The sequence below is a fragment of the Pteropus vampyrus genome, unplaced genomic scaffold (assembly GCF_000151845.1).
Source record: "Pteropus vampyrus isolate Shadow unplaced genomic scaffold, Pvam_2.0 Scaffold97, whole genome shotgun sequence".
Lineage (NCBI taxonomy): Eukaryota > Metazoa > Chordata > Mammalia > Chiroptera > Pteropodidae > Pteropus > Pteropus vampyrus.
Window position 1 is genome coordinate 7,339,436 of NW_011888878.1, and position 18,168 is coordinate 7,357,603.

An 18,168-nucleotide genomic window follows, 5' to 3' on the forward strand; every position below is an offset into this window, starting at 1 on the left:
ATTGCATGATGGCTTTGGATTCTTACAATCCAATCCTATGAGTGGGTGCCATCGTCATCCCAATTTTATCATGAGGTAACTGAGGTTCAGGTGTGTTTTTAACCCAGACTCAGCCACCTACCAGTGTAGTGGCCTTGGGTAACTTGCTTCAGCTCTCTGGTCCTTCATTTCTGTATCTGAAAATGTGATACCGCCCATCTACCTCATGGGAAAGTTGAGAAAATCATAGTAATGCTGATTATTTAAAGAGGACATAGCATATGTTAGGTTCAATTCTGCAAGCTTTATGCACATTTTCTTTTTTTGCTTTATGCTCATTTAATCCTTATAGGACCCCTAGGAAGCAAACTATGATCATTGCCATTTTACGGATGAGGAAACTGAGGCACAGAATGAAGTAATTTGCTCAAAGATCAGGGATGTTGACAGATGTAAACTATTTTCACAGAGATAAAAAAGTAACATTTAATAACAACCATAAGAAAAAAGTGTATACAATGGCCTTGTGTCATTGTGAGAGGCCAACTTCATTTCAGGGAATTTGCTCTGTGGTTTGGGAAGCCACATAGACAAGCCTCTTGTTGGGAGAATAAGAATCTGGGGCAGGCTGGATCCAGGAGCTGAGACCAAAGGAAGTGGCATTGCTCTGAGTAAGAGGGTTTTTAAAGTTTGGTCTGGTGTAGCTGAGGGGGAAGTTGTTCTGGGGAACTGCAGGATCTTGGAAACACCTTTAAACCACCATGTCAGCCTGGATCACCTACCCACACTATCACCTGTGGGAAAAATAAACTATTATTCATGCTGCATGTTTGGGGGCCTCTTTGTTACAGAATCCTAGCATGTCTACTCATTAAGATACTCCTGGGACATACTCAGTGAAACCAGCAGGCAGGATCCAAAAGCCTTTGTCAAGCTCACAGTATGCTGGAAGAGACTTGAAACTAGGAAACTAGGAAACAATCCTAATTATAAAATGTCATAAGTACTGCGAAAGGCAGAAGGTGGATGGCGATAGAGAATGATGATACTCCTTAATTTAGACTGGTTAGAAAGTCCCCTTTGAAAAGATGATTGTTTTTCACTTTTTAATCATGTATATCTTATTTTAAAATGTCATTGTGATAAAACAAGACACTGACTTATTGAACGTTGTATACTTATTATTTCCCCCTTTTCATGCAATCTCGGAATACATTTAAAACTAAAATGAATAAGAAACCCCTCAAACTAACACTTTGTTTTTTAAAAATACAGGAATACAAAGGACATTAACTGTAGAAATGCAGCAAAGATGAATAATTGGCACATCCAATATTTCAATATTTGTTAATATTAAATTGACACAGTATTAAAACCATGCTCTTTAAGTTCAAGTAAACATTTATTTCCACTTCAGTACCTAGCAGTTTTATATATATATATATTATATATATTTTTTAACGCCTATAGCACCTGGTCTTCCTAGGTGGTCTCCTATCCAAGTACTAACCAGGCCCAACCCAGCTTAGCTTCCGAGATCAGACAAGATCAGGCACGTTCAGGGTGGCTTGGCCGTAGGCAGTTTTATATATATTTAACACAACAGTAACAATAACAACAATATTAACTAGTATTTGTTAAACCCATAATGAGTACCAAGCACTGCTAAATATGTAAAATATGTCTTTTGTTATTTGTTTGTTTTATTGATGAAGAGGTGATTTTTAAACAAGCAGAGGAAATTTTAAATGTAAAAGTCTTGAGGGCAGAAGGAGCTTGTAATTAAGGAGCAGAAAAAAAGAGTGTATATTTTATTTCTACCACAGTGGGAAACTGTATGTACCAGGATCCCAGGAGGAGAGACAAGACTCAATAGGGTTTATTGAAAAGAGTTTAATGAAAGGGCAATTTACCTAATGTGTGTGTAGGAGTTAAGGAAATCAACAGGGTATGGTGCAGTACCAGGGCTGGCAATAGTGGGGAGACTTTACCCACTAAACCTGAAGGGAGGAGGAGGGGAGTGGTTTCCTGAAACCAGGAAGAGCTACGACTATGGGTCGGGTCCCCTGAGAAGAGCAGTGGCTAGAGAGGACCACGGCCACTTCCAAAACTGGAGGTAGATGGGAAAAAGATTCCAACTTTTCTCTCTTCCCGCCCTCTGATGCCCATTGGTGCCCCCCATTGGCTGAAGCCTACTGGGAGCCAACATCAAGGAAGCCCAGGTGATGGTGTCCACAGAGGTCAGCTTTATTAGGGGACACAGAGCAGGGTAGAAAACTGTGGCAGGTAAATCCATGGGGTGGAGGGTAAGTAGAGAATACACACTGGTGTTTTAGGTGATCTTGGAGATTTCTCCAGCCCTTTCTGAGCCAACTCTCATGAAAGAAGTGAGTTGGGTTTGAAAACTGACCCTGTCCCTACTACTATCTACAAACATCTTATTGACCCATAGTGCTCATAGGGCCTATCACTGTGGAAATCTGATATTCGGGCTTGGTCACCTCTGCCTATCATCCATACCACATGCCAAATCAAAGAGCTAGTCCTACCTGTGAGCAGGTATGAGAAATCATTGCATCTGTTAGAGCCCCCTGCCTCAGCCTTAGTCAGAAGAGGTTGGTGGGGCCTCTTGAAACCAGTGTGAATGTTTGTATGCCCTGGGCAGGATGAAATAATCACTCTCATTACTGGGTTCCTAGCAGTAGTTTGCTCTACCAGGAAAGACTGGCCCTGAGGGGATTCCACAGCTGTGGGAACTCATTAGCCCACAGTGCTGCCTGGCCTCTTACTTGAAGGCATGTGAAGCCAACAACAAACAGCACACATGCACTTGGGTCCTCCCTCAGCTGCACCCACAGAGAGAGACACAAATACTCCACAACCACAGGCACACACCAACCTCATCTCATCCAAACACATATATAAATGCACAGACAGTTACAGACACATATCACAGATGCTCACAGTAACATACCCACAGTGCTTGCCACCACACCTCAGCCCAGGTCTGGTTGCCCCTGCCAATTCTTTAATTTTTTTCAGTTTTCATTCTTCTGATTGTCCCTAGATGGAAGTCAGACGCCCCATAGTATGCTTCTGCAGATCCCTGAACCTCTCTGGAATTGTGTCTCTCTCATTGTTGTCCCTCTTTCCCAGAAGAAGGAAAGGAAGGAAAGAGAGACAAAGGGAGGGAGACATATAGACTTGATAAACACGTGACAGTATGATATAAGTATGTCAGAAGCAGATTAAGGTTCTATTGGGCCTGATGTTTATTCAGTGGGAAGGGGAATTGTTTTTCAAAAACAGAAGACTAAAACCATGAATACGAATTAAAGACAGAGCCTTGAAAGGGGCCTTTGTAAATGAGGGACCTGGAGAGCTTAACAGTAAAGCTACTGTCACATGCATGAAACAGATGTGTAAGCCCACGAACGCATGTGGGAGCACAGACACAGGTACCACCAACTCCCAGACAGGCATGCACATGTGACTCCAGGCCTTAACTGCAATCAGGGGCTGGGCCCACCTAGGCACCAGCCTTTGGAGACCCCTGCAAGCCCTCACTTAGAAAATAGGCTTCATACTGTCAGCACAGTAAATAGTTCTCAAGTGCTTACCAGTGTGGACTAGGTCAGTGAGTAAAGAACCATGCTCTTTACTCATATGTATATGTATGCTGTTTTTAAAATATAAATATATCGTTAAGAACAAATTAAAATGTATGTACGTTCATTTAAAAACAAAAAAGGCTTCAGCTCAGCAGCTTCCACACCCATAGAGCATCTTCTGGGACACATGCCAGTATGTGCACTTCGCTATTTCTGAGGAGTGGATCCTTCTCCTGCCTCCTCACACAGACCCCTAACCCCACATCCCTCTTTCCTAGTATCAGCTGCCTCACCAGATTAACAGGACAAGGAGGAATGGGGAGAAGGTGGGAGTTGCCTCTGGAGAGAGGTTCAGGCCAACACTCAGTAAAGTATCAACCTCTGGCTGTTAGAGCCAGCAACACCCCCAGCCCTTCTTACTGTCTTTTCTTGAGATTGAGAGATCCAGGCCCAAAGGGAGAGAGCTTGAGCTCTATGAGTGTCTTATTAGGAAACCACACTATAGCATGCACACACAGAATCACACATTTTTCTGGAATGCAGGAGATTTTAAAAGAATTTGTTTTTCAATACAAAAAAAGCATAAAGAAAACAAAAATGACTTGTAATGCTGCTGCATAGATAATCCCAGTGGCATTTTAGAAAGAAAGTTAATGCATGCACACATTTAGAAAATTCAGACAGTTCCAAAAGATAATAAAACTAAAGCTAACACCTTCTTGCCTATGGCAGTTCCTCTCACTGGAGAGCACTCTGTATTTCCTTCCCAAACACTTTGTATATCAGCACATTTACTGAGAAAAAGAGAATCAAACTCTGCCCACTGTTTTTTACCTTGCAATTTTTTCCACCTAAAATAGATTTCTACCGATCTTTCCATGTCAACAAAGCCTAATCTACCACCTTCTTTATAATGGTTTTGCCTTATTTCATTATATGATTGCATTCTCTGTTGAGATGTATTTATTTCCAGTTTCTTTGCTCTTATAATACTCCAACAGCAACTTGGTGTACCTGGACGTACTATAAATATTTCCACTGGGTCAGTTAGGAATGGAAGAACTGGGTAAAAGGGAATGTGCTTTTTAAAATTCTGGTAGAGACTGCAAAAATGCTCTTTTCAAAGATGGCACTAATCTACACTTTTATCAACAAAGTATGAGACAGACTGTCTCTCTATACTCTTCTGCAAATCTGAGGAGTAAAAAGTAAAATCTCAGTGTTTTCTTTACAGCTTTATTGAGATAATAATTCATAATACAGCTATATAATTCACTTATTTAAAGTAAGTTAGTCAATAGTTTTTAGAATAGAGTTGTGCAACTACAATCAGTTTTAGAACATTTTCATCATCCTCAAAAGAAACTCTGTATGCATTAACAGACACTATCCCATTTCCTCCCACTCTCCAGTCCTGGGCAACCATTTTTTAAAAAATTATTGTAAAATTACAGTTGACATACAATATTATATTACTTTTATGTCTACAACACAGTGATTAGACATTTATATACCTTACAAATGGATCACTTCGATTAGTCTAGTACCTGACACTATTCATAGTTATTACAATATTACTGACTATATTCCCTATGCTGTACTTTACATCCCCATGACTCTTTTTATAAGTGGCAATTTATACTTCTTAATCCCTTTCACTTTTTTTTACCCATCCCACCCACCCTACTCTCATCCAGTGACCCTCAATTTGTTCTCATTGAGCTCATTCCTGTTTTGTTTATTTCATTTTTTAGATTATACACAAAAGTTAAATCTTATGATATTTATCTTTCTCTGACTTTTCACTTAGCATAATAACCTCTGGGTCCATCCGTGTTGTCACAAATGGCATGATTTCATTCATTTTTATGGCTGAGTAATATTCCATTTATATATGTACTATGTCTTCTTTATCCATTCTCTATTTTTGGCATGTGAGTTGCTTCCATAACTTGACTATTGTAAATAATGCTGCAATGAACATAGGGGTACATATATCTTTTTGAATTAGTGTTTTGGATTTCTTTGGATAAATACCCTGAAGTGGAATTGCTGGGTCATATGGTAGTTCTATTTTAAATTTTTTGAGGAAACTCCATACTGTTTTCCACAGTGACTGCACCAATTTACAATTCCACCAACAGTCCATGAGGGTTCCCTTTTCTCCACATCCTCACTAATACTTGTTGTTTGTTGATTTATTCATAGTTGTCATTCTAACAAGTGTTAGGTGATATCTCACTGTGATTTTGATTTGTTATTTCCCTAATGATTAGTGATAGTAAGCATTTTTTTTCTTGTCTATTGGCCTTCTGTATGTCCTCTTTGGAGAAATATCTGTTCAGGTCCTCTGCCCATTTTTTAATTACATTGTGGGTTTTCATTTGGGGTTTTGTTTTTTTTTTTTCAATGTTGGGCTCTATGAGTTCTTTATATATTTTGGACATTAATCCTTTATTGAATATATTATTTGCAAATATCTTCTCCCATTCAGTAGGTTGATTTTTCATTTTGTTGGTTTCCTTTGCAGTACAAAGGCTTTTTAATTTGATGTAGCCCCAGTTGTTTATTTTTGTTTTTGTTGTCTTCGGCCTATGAGACATATCCAAAAAAAAAAAAAGTTTATTGCCTATATTGTCTTCTACAAGTTTTGTGGTTTCAGGTCTTACATTTCAGTCTTTAATCCATTTTGAGTTTATTCTTTTACGTGGTATAAGAATGTGGTCTAGTTTCTTTTCTTTCTTTTTTTTTTTTTTTGCATGTATCTGTCTAGTTTTCCCAATGCCATTTATTGAAGAGACTGTCTTTACCCCCACTGTATATTTTCTCCTCCTGTGTCATAGATTAATTGACCATAGTTGTGGGTTTTTTTCTGGGCTCTCTATTCTGTTCCATTGATCTAAGTATAATACTATTATGCCAGTACCATGCTGTTTTGATTCTTATAGCTTGATATCAGGTAGCTTAACTTTGTTCTTCTTTCTTAAGATTGCTTTGGCTATTCAAGGTCTTTTGGAGTTCCATATAAATTTAGGATTTGTTCTACTTCTCTGAAAAATGCCATTGGTATTTTGATAGGGACTGCACTGAATCTGTAGATTGCTTTGGGTAGTATGGACATGTTAACGATGATTATTCTTCCTACCCATGAGCATGGTATGTGCTTCTATTTATTTGTATCTTCTTCAATTTCTTTTTCAATAACTTAGAATTTTCCAAGAACAGGTCTTTTATCTCCTTGGTTAATTTGATTCTTAGGTATTTCATTGTTTTTGATGCAATTGTAAATAGGATTGTTTTTTAAATTTCTCTCTGATAGTTCATTGCTGGCAAATAAAATGCAACCAATTTCTGAATATTAATTTTGTATCCAACTACTTTGCTGAATTCATTTATTAGTTTTAATAGGTTTTTAGTGCAATCTTTAGGGTTCTCTATATGTAGTATCATGTCCTCTGCAAATAATAACTTTTATTTCTTCCTTTCAAATTTGACTGCCATTTATTTATTTATTTATTTATTTATTTATTTATTTAGGCTGATTGCTATGGCAAGGACTTCCAGTACTATGTTGATATAAGAGATGAAAGTGGACATCTTTGTCTTGTTCCTAATATTAAAGTATAGACTTTCAGCTTTTCACCATTGATTATGATGTTAGCTTTGGGTTTGTCATACATGGTCTTTATTTTGTTGAGATACGTTTCCTTTATTCCCACTTTGCTGAACGTTTTTATCATAAGTGGATGCTTGATTTTGTCAAATGTTCATATCTACTGATATGTACATATGATTTTTATCATCTCTTTTGTTTGTGTGATATATCACATTAATTGATTTGCAAATATTGAACCCACCTTGCATCCCAAGAATAAATCCCACTTCATATGGTGTATGATCCTTTTTATGTATCACTGAATTCAGTTTGGTAATATTTTGTTGAAGATTTTTGCATCTGTGTTCATCAGGGATACTGGATTTTGATTTCCTTCCTTCTTTCCTTCCTTCCTTCCTTCCTTCCTTCCTTCCTTCCTCCCTTCCCTTTCCTTTCCTTTCTTGTAGCGCCGTTGTGTAGTTTTGATATCAGGGTAATGCTGCCATAAAATGAGTTTGGGAGAATTTTTTTGGACTAGTTTGAGAAGGATAGGTGCCAATTTTTCTTTGAATGTTTGATAAAATTTACCTGTAAAGCCATCTGTCCAAGGCTTTCGTTTGTTGTGTGTGTGTTGATTATTAATTTGATTTCATTAGTAGTTATCGGTCTGATCAGATTTTCTGTTTCTTCTTGATTTAGTCTTGGAAGTTTGTATGTTTTTATAAATGTATCCATTTCTTCCAGGTTGTCCAACTTGTTGGCATATAATTGTTCACAGTATTTTCTTTTAATCCTCTACATTTCTATGGTATAAGTTGTCACTTCTCTTTCATTTATGATTTTATTCATTTGGGCCTTCCCTCTTTTTTTCTTGATGAGTCTGTCTAAAGATTTATCAGTATTGTTTATCTTTCAAAGACAAGCTCTTGGTTCTATTGATCTGTGCTATTGCTTTTTCATCTCAATTTAATTTATTTCTGTGCTGACCTTTATTATTTCCTTTCTTCTATTATTCTAGGCTTTATTTTTTGTTCTTTTTCTTTGTTTGCTGTATAGGTGTAAGATTAGATTTTTTATTTGAAATTTTTCTTGTTTTATTTTGAGAGAGGCCTGTATTGCTATGAATTTCCCTCTTAGAACTGCTTTGGCTGTGTCCTATACATTTTTGGGTCATTGTGTTTTCATTTTCATTTCTCTCAAGGTATCTTTTAATTTTTTTCTTGATCTCATTGTTAACCCATTTATTGTTTACTAGCATGTTATTTAGTCTCCATGTGTTTGTGTGTTTTTCAGTTTTCTTCTTATAATTGATTTCTAGTTTCATACCACTGGGATCGGAGAAGATGCTTGATATTATTTCAGTTTTCTTGAATTTATTGAGACTTGTTTTGTGGCCTGACTTTTGGCCTATTCTAAAAAAATGTTCCATATGTACTTGAAAAGATTATATCTTCTGCTGCTTTTGTGTGAAATGTTCTAAAAATATCAATTAAATCTATCTGGTCTAATGTGTCCTATAAGGCCACTGTTTCCTTGTTGATTTTTTTTTTTTGTCCGGATGATCTTTTCATCAATGTCAATGAGGTGTTAAAGTCCCCTACTATTGTTGTATTGCTGTTGATCTATCCCTCCCCCCCTTTTATTTAATCAATATTTGCTTTATATATTTAGGTGTTCTCATATCGGGTGGATGAATGTTTACAAGAGTTATATCTTCTTGCTGGCTTAATCTCTCTATCATCATGAAATGCCCTTGTTTGTCTCTTGTTACTGCCCTTGTCTTAAAGTCTATTTTGTCTGATATAAGCATTGCTACCCCACCTTTTTTTTTTTTTTTCATTTTCATTTGCCCAAAATATCTTTTTCTATCCCTTCACTTTCAGTTTGTATGGACATTTTGATCTGAAGTGGTTCTCCTAGAGGCAGCATACAAATGTTGTTTGTTTGTTTGTGTCAATTCAGCCACTGTATAACTTTTGATTGGAGCATTTAGTCCATTTACATTTGAAGTAATTATTGACAGGTATGTAGTTATTGCCATTTTATTAATTGTTTTCTGATTGTTTTTGTAGTTTTTCTCTGTTCCTTTTTTATTCTTTCACTCTTCTCTTATGTTTGTGACTTTCTATAGTGTTATATTTAAATTACTTTTTCTTTATTTCTTGTATATCTTTTTTTGACAGTCTTAAATTGTTTATTTGGAAAGACTTTTACAAACAATATTTATATTAGTGGCAATGGTGGAGCTGGAGAGTATTGCACCTTCTTCAAGCTGCACAGTGAGAACTACCAATAGTGTGTTGAAACTTGTGGCCTGCAGACATCAGACCTTGTATCTCCCTGTGCTTATGGACTGGTCTGGTGATCCACTGGGTGTCAGGATTCTGTCTGATAGCTTAATGAATGGATCAATGAGAATAACCTCAAATAATTCATATGTGGAATCTTCACCAACCCAGTAAGAATTCAGGGCTCTCAGAGCCCCACAGTGGTGTCCAGCTCACTCCTTGGCAACAGACTGAAAGCTTAGAGCAAACATTAGCTGTTTAACACCATAATGGACAGGCTTGCTATAGATCTTACCCTTAAGAACTGAGCATTTGCGGCTACCATGGCACATATATATCTGGTATATGACGTAACCTTTCTTGGCCTTGTATCCCAGCCTACATGCTTTATTGGGCTGGGTGGGACAGGGGCCCTGTGGAGTGCAGAGAGCAAGTGATACTGCCAGCAGTGTTCCCTGAGAAGAAAACACATTATTTCCGACTGCTTCTTCTTCCATAGCTCCTGGATGTACTTTTAAGTGCCCATCGTGGCTTGCCTGACAGCTGCTGCCAGATGAAAAGGAAAGATCCTTTTCCCCTCTTGTATATCTCTTATAGATATTTGATTTGTGGCTACCGTGTGCTTTATATATATCCAAGTTATGTTTATAGCAGTCCATTTTAAGTTGATGTTTGCTTAAGTTCAAACATATTCTAAAATCATAATTTTTACTCACTCCCTCCACATATGTTTTTGTCATTTTTTACTTCTTTTATGTGTGTTTGTGTATATCCCTTGACTTATTGTTGTACTTACATATGATCTTCCTACTTTCTTTTAACTTTCGTGCTAGCTTTATAATCAGTTGATCCACTGCTTTTTCTAAGTGTTTGCTTTGTTGGTGAGATTTTTTTCATTCCTATATTTTCTTGTTCATATTTTTTATCTTTTCTACCTAAAAAGTCTCTTTAACATTTCTTGTAATACTATTTTGGTAGTGATGAACATCTTTCAGTTTTTCTAGTCAGAGAAACTCTCTCTCCTTCAATTCTAAATGATGTACTTACTGGGTAGAGTAATCTTTGTTGTAGCTTTTTGCTTTTCATCACTTTGAATATTTTATGCCATTCTCTTGGCCGGCAAAGATTCTGTTGAAAAATCAGCTCATAGTCTTATGGGCTTTCCCTTGTAAGTAATTACTTTTCTCTTGCTACTTTTAAGATTCTCGCTTTGCCTTTAAGCTTTGACATTTTAATTATGTTGTATCTTGGTGTGGGCCTCTTTGAGTTCATCTTTTTTGGGGCTCTTCACTTGCTGGGCTTGTATGTCCATTTCCTTTGCCAGGTTAGGAAAGTTTTCCACTACCTTGTCTTTCAGATCATTGATTTGCTGGTTCGGTTCATTTAATCTGCTATTTATGCCTTCTAGTATATTCTTCATTTCAGTTATTCTATTCTTTAGTTCTGATTGGTTCTTTGTAATGTTTTTTATCTACATATTTATGTTTTCTATCTCTTTGTTGAAGTTCTCACTGAGTTAATCTCGTCTTCTTCAAAGTTTGTTGAGCATCCTTATAACTAGTATTTTGAATTCTGTATGTGATAGATCGCTTGTCTCTGTTCTGTAGTTCTTTTTCTGAGTTTTGTCCTGTTCTTTCATTTGGGACATGTTTCTTTGTCTCCTCATTTTGACTGACTCCATGTGTTTGTTTCTATGTATTAGCTAGATCTGCCATGTCTCCTGGTCTTGACATAGTGGCTTTATATAGTGGGGCTCAGTGGCAGTCTCCCTGGTCACCTAAACTGGGTGCTCCAAGCATGTCCCCTATGTGGGTTGTGTGTTCCCTCCTGTTGTAATTGGGCCTCAATTGCTGCTAGCATGTCAGTGGGTAGGTTTGACCCTCAGGCTGACTACTAGTGAGGGCTGGCAGTGACTACAGCAGACAAGTTGTTATGCAAGGCCTGACCCCACAAAGCAGAATTCATTTTAGTGGGGCTCTGGTTCCAGCCAGTCCACCCTTTGGTGTGTCAGTTGTGAAACTTGTTAGGTGGACCCCTGAAGCTGGCTACCAGGTGTGTTGAGTCTAGATCCTCTTGAGATGTGCTCCAGTGTAGGTCAAGTTCAGCTACTGCTTGTGTCTGGCTTGGGGCCTCTTAGTAGGAACTACAAATTGATCTACATTTGATTGCTGCTTGTACTGGGCTTATAGGTGCTTGAGAGAGACTACTCTATAAACTGAGGCTGGCACCCTTAGGTGGGCACATTGTAAGCCGAAACCAGTCACCACTTGTGCCAGGCTTGTGGCCACTTAGCTGGAGTTAAGTTATAGGCCAAGACTAGCTGCTGCTTGTGCCAGGTTTGGGGCCACCTGATGGGAGTTACAGTGCAAATTGAGACCTGTTACTGTTTGTGCTGGGCTTGGGGTTGCTTGGCAGGAGCTACAATGCATGCTGAAGCTGGCCACTGTTTGTGTGGAGTTTGTGGACCTTTGAGAGAGTCTGTAGCATGAGCCGAGTGTGGCTGTCACTTGCATGGGATTTACAGACCTTCGAGAAAGTCTGCAGCATAAGCCTAAGGCAGCCACCACTCATGTGGGGTTTGAGGCCCTTCGAGTGAGTCTGAAGCATGAACCAAGGCAGGCTGCTTTTGTGGAGGAGCCCTTGGAAGATGCTCTGACTGGGTGAATGAGTTAGGTGGGGCAAGGTCTCAGGGAATCGCCAGGGCAGGGTTAATAATGTTAGCTAGGTTAATGGAGAGCACAGATTTGGCACCTGCCTGTGCAGGGCCAGCTGGGTAGGAGGAGTGTTCAACAAAGGATCAATCGTGTTTGCCAGCACTTCCCTTCCCAGCAAGAGCTGCCCTGACCCCTACCCATCCAGCCCTCACCCTGAAGCTAGTGTCAGAATCATACTATTGATTTGAGCTCTTTGTTAATCAAAAAAAAATGTAGTTCATTGTCTAGTACATGTGTTGTAAATACATTTTTTCTAGTTTTTCATTTTTCCTTTGACTTGATTTTTGATATTTTGTGATATTCAGAAATAATTTTTAAAATATTTTCAAAGTTAGTAAACTTTTCTCTTTAGGCTTAGTAAGGTCTTTCTTACCATGATTATAAATTTATCCAAAACTTCTTCAAGAATCTTCATGGTTTTTCCTTTTTCTCCCCCTTCTTTTGTAACATATAAGACTTTGGTCCATATGGAGTTTATTCTGGTTTCAGAGTAAATGTCCAGTGTTCTTTCCAGATAGTTAAGTAAACATTTTAACATCTGTAATTGAAGAACCTTCTTGTTGCTACCTATTTGGAATGTCATCTTACCACAAATTACATATTCTTATACATTCAAACCTTCAGGACTCTCCAGCACAGTGGTTCTTAATGCTGGCCACACGTTAGAATCATCTCGTGGAATTAAGAAAACATTGATATCAAAGTCAGGTCCCACACCATTGGACCAGAATCTCTGAGGGTAGCACCCAAGTTTTGCTTTGTTTTGTTTGTTTTCTAGAAGCACTTTAGGTGATTCTAATGTGAAGCCAGGGCAAGAACCACCACTCTGTATGTTTCATTGAATTATTTAGCTATATCTTCTCTTTTAAGAAACCATATTTTAGTAAGATTGGCCATTCTTCACATATGTATTTTTCCAGATTTATTAGTATTTTGTCAGTTTGGGAAAAAAGGCATATTATTCAAATTTAGGCCCCCTGATCTTATTTTCAGCCAACAAATATTTACTGAGCATCTACTACATGCCAGCACTGACTTAGGCAGTGAGGATACAGGAGTGAACAAGATAGAAAATCTCCACCTTTCAAGACCATACCTTCTATTAAAAGAGACAGACAATAAAAGAAAGATTCTCTGAGGAGGTTGAATTCGAGCTGGGCCTACATGATAATTCTGACCCAGCTTTCTCCTGTTCCTTGCTGATGACACCCCAGCATTGTTCAAGGCAGCAATGTGATTTGCCTAAGTAAAACTCCTGTTTTGCCAGTCTACGTTGGCACACAGTTATAGCCAAAGAAGCCTAAGCTGAAGTCTGTAGGACACTAAGGGAAATGACATTTGAAGATAGGAATTGCTGACCCAATGCCAGCAACCACCCACTTCCAGTTGCATGAAGAAAACAAACCTTTGTGTTTTAGCCATCAAGAAATGGGCTTTCAGTTACTTCTGCCTGAAGAGCGTTCTTAACTGACACAACATACACCGGAGGCTTTGTGAAATAACCCATCCCTGTTCTTGACATTGCAAATTTAATGAACAAGTAGGAATTACTTTGGCAATGTGGGAGGGTAGGGAAGGTGTTCTAAACTTTGACATCAGTGTTTTAGTTTTTCTTTTAATTATAGTTAAAAAGTAATATAAATTTTACCATATTTACTATTTTGAAGTTAACAATTTAGTAGTGTTAAGAATATTCACGGTGTTATAAAACAGATCTCTAGAACTTTTCATCTTGCAAAAGTAAAACTCTATATTCATCAAACAACAACTCCACATTCCCTCTCCCCAAGCCCTGGTAACCATCATTCTGCTTTCTGTCTTTATGAATTTGACTACTCTCAGTACCTCATGTAAGTAGAATCATACAGTATTTGTCCTACTGTGACTGGCTTATTTCTCTTAGCATAATGTCCTCAAGTTTTATCCATGTTGCAGCATGTGACCGGATTTCTTTCTTTTTTTAAGGATGAATAATATTCCATTGTGTGTATGTACCATATTTTCTTTATTCATTGATGGACCCTGGGTTGCTTCCACCTCTCGACTCTTGTGAATAGCGTTGTTATGAACATGGGTGTTCAACTACCTCTTTGAGGTCCTGCTTTCAATTCTTTTGGATATATGCCCAGAAGTAAAATTGCTGGATCATATGTTAATTCTATTTTCGATTTTTTGAGGAATTTTCATAGTGGCTGCACCATTTTACATTTCCAACGATAATGCACAATGATTCGTTTCTCTACATTCTCACCAGTACTTGTTATTTGCTGTTTCGGGGGTTTGTTTGTTTGTTTTTTATAATGGCCATCATAATGGGTGTGAGGTGATATCTCATTGTGGTATTGATTTGCATTTCCCTAATGATTAGTGTTGTTGAGCATCTTTTCATATGCTTGTTGGCCATTTTTATATCTTCTTTGGAAGAATGTCAATCAAGTCCTTTGCCCATTTTTAATTATGTTATTTTTGTTGCTAAGTTGCAGTTATTTTATACATTCTAGATATTAGCCCTTGTGAGGTATATGATTTTAAAATATTTCTTCGTATTCCATATGTTTTCTTTTTACTCTTTTTACTTTTTACTTGATTGTGTCTTCTGATGCACAGAATTTTTTAAGTTTGATGTGGTCTCCTTTATCTTTTTTTTTTTTTTGCATTCATTGCCTGTACTTTTAGTACTGTAGCAAAAAAAAATTCTTGCCAAATCCAATGTCATAAAGCTTTCTTCCTATATTTTCTTATAGGAGTTTTACAGTTTTATAGTTTTAGGTCTTATATTTAGGTCTTTTGCCCACTTTACTGTCTGAGTTTTTATTATTAAAGCATGCTCTGCATGACCAAGAAGTATGTGGGCTGCAGGGACATTGTTGACCATGTTGACCTCACACTTGATCATGTTAGGGCCTCGACATGATTTTCTTCAGATTACTGGAACACAGGAATGGTGATGAATTGGTGAAAATTGACCCTTTCCAAGTACCTGTGGTGATATCCACTGGTTCTTATCTCAGGGACATTCATTCAAAAACTGCTAAATCTTCATTATCCTCATCATCACTATCATCAATGTTACCAGCATCCCATTCACACAGGTGTGCATATTTTAGGCAGAAGCCATTACCTTCACCTTCCCAAAGGTTCTAGGGAAGACAGGCCAGGAATGATGCTTTTTTTTTTTTTTTTGCAGATGAGAAAAATTAAGCTCAGAGGTATTCTCACATAGCAAGTATGATTCTAAATGCAGAACTCTTTCTGCTACACTGAAGTTACTTCTCCACAAATATTTTTTAAATAGCTCATATACAATGACCCATTGGAGAATTGAGCTGAAAGAGATAATTTAAGAGAAAATTAAAATCATCATATACTGTCAACTGAAAAACAATATCAACTAGGTGTTTTGTCACCAGAAAAAAATTTTTTGGGGAAAAAGAAAGAGTTCCCGCCCAGTGCATGCAGACATGGCAAGCCATGTGCACACTCTGACCTGTGTGGCAAGTTGGAGGGGTATTATACAAGGGAGTAGGAAGTTAAGGAAAGGAGAAGTTAGAACCATAGAGCTTTCTTATAAACATAGAGTTCTTCCTATAGGGTTCTCACATGTAGGGTTCTCATGATTATATAGAATGCAAGAACTTCCATAAGTTCTAGCTCCTCCCAGAGACCCTCCCAACTGAATATGTTGGTTTAAAGTCCCTGTTAGTCTTTATCAATACCAAGGTGCTGCTTTCAGTTTTGTTTGTACAAGCCACAAAACTGGAAGGTGCCCAAATACCAAACAATAGAGAAATAGTTAAGCCAACAAGTGGAGTACTTTGCAGTTAAGAGAAATGAATTTCATGATGCTTTGAGAAATGTATACCTTAACCAAGCAAAACTAAGTGGAAGCCAAGTTTATAAATAAACAATGAACACTGCTACTTAAAAACCATTCGCACCATGTTAGCCAACTGGGCATGTATGCTCACAACCATCTTTACCCTTCTCTTGCCCTCTGGCTTCGCATTCATTCAATGGTCAGCAGTGGTGGAACATTGAAGAATAGGAAGAGAAGAGAAGCCAAGGTGTTTCTTCATCTCTCTGCTTTCTGTGACATCTCTGGCAGTAGGAAGGGGTTCCCTTCTTTGACTTCAGCTCCCTCTTCTTCCTTGGGACCTTTTGTGATTCTAGCTCCTACCAGGAAGGTTCCTCCTGTAGTTCTAGCTTCTGCCAGACAACCCCAGCTCCTGGGTAACACCAACACTGATGCTTCTCTTTGTCCAAAAGGAGTGATAGTAGCTTCCTACTGGGCTAATAAATGGGTTACCTCATTGTCACCTATTTGGCTTCCCAAATCCTCCATCACCTGAGTAACCAATTCCCTGAATTAAATTCCATCTGAGTAATTTGTGTTTTCCTGGCTACACCCAGGACGATGCCTATATTGATAGATAAAAATAAGAAGTTTTATTTTTTAGATCATAAATATGATGTGTTTGTTGTGCAAAATATGGAAAATCCAGAAACATATATAAATTAAATAAAAATCAGCCACAATAGCCTACTACCTAAATTCAACCACTATTACCATTCTCTACTACTTTTAATATGAGATTGTATTCTATACAATTTTATAATTTGTTTTTTCAGCTAACAGCATAAGATTTCCCCATGTTGTTTATTAATTCTTTTTAAACTTTGTTTTAAATGGATATACATAATATATCATTAGCTGCATGTACTATATCGCTGCATATTTAGATATTTTATAAGTTTTTGCGAGTATAAATAATACTATAATAAAATCTTTTTGTATATAGATTTTTCTTCTCCTGAATTTCCCATTATTTCCTTAGCTAAATTGAACCAAGGATGTGAACAATTTAAAAGTCCTCAGCATACATTATTAAACTACATTCTGCAAATACTGGACCTATTTACACTTCCCAGAACCTCACGAGAGGTCCTTGCCCATCGCTACAGTGGGACTTCCTGGATTATAAAGCTCTTTAACTGATAAGAGAGCTGCTCCTACACTTGACATAAAATATCAACAATCTAGGAAAAAGGGCTTATTTCTTAGGTGGCACAGGAGTAAGGAAAAAGACTTATATCAGTTAGCCTTTGCTGCATAACAAATCACTCCAAAAGTTAAAGGCTTAAAACAGGAATCATTCATTATTTCTTGTGAGTCTATAGGTCAGTTGGGTGGTTCTGCTAATCTGGGTCAAGCTCTGCTTATGATAGTTGGGGTCAGTTACAATGCCTTAACTGAGTTTGCCATTAACTCTCTAAGTGTACCTCTTATGTCATTCCAATTAGCTAGCCCAGGTATGTTCTCATAACAGTGGCAGGATTCCAAGAGACACAGTCAAAATGATCAAGGCCTTTTTTAAACTTCTGCTTGTATGAATTCTTCCCATATTCCATTTGCCAAAGAAAATTACGTGGTCAAGCCTATAGCTATATGCAATGGTTCTACCAAAAGATGTGAATATTGGGAGGCAAGCAAAATTGGGGGCTATTATTATAATCAACCTACAAGCTGCATCTTCACCAGATGGGAACATGATCTCCATGGCAACCAGTAGGATCACTTCTGAGGCCCAGGCGGCACAACAATGAAATCTCAGTAGAGGCTGCTGACCTTCCCCAATGCTGATTTGCTACCATATTTAATTCCCTTGGAATGTGTAGGTGCATCCTGGGGATAGGAAGAAGAGAAGTCTTGAATTGCCACCCTAGAGAAATGGGATCTTGAAAGAAAAATTAAATTGGGGTATGCAAAATCAAGAAAGGTACAATTCTCTCACATGTGAGTATATAGACTAGAATTTGAGTCTACTACAAATGAGAGAATAATTGGCCTTAGATGAAGTGAAGAGAGGAAGATAAAATGCCAGAATGCTATGAAAAAAAGTTCAATGTTGTAGGGAAAGGATTCTCCAACTCACTTGGAAAAGTCCATTTTTTGGTCCAGCAGAGTCTTTAAATATCAGCTA

The 18,168-nt window shown here is 37.7% G+C and overlaps 2 pseudogenes; both read right to left on the reverse strand.

Annotated features, from left to right (window-relative positions):
• Positions 1 to 1,440: 1,440 nt before the first annotated feature.
• LOC111742589 lies at positions 1,441 to 1,559 on the reverse strand (annotated as a pseudogene).
• A 7,854-nt stretch (positions 1,560 to 9,413) lies between these two features.
• Positions 9,414 to 9,999, reverse strand: LOC105294998 (annotated as a pseudogene).
• Between the last annotated feature and the right edge of the window lie 8,169 nt (positions 10,000 to 18,168).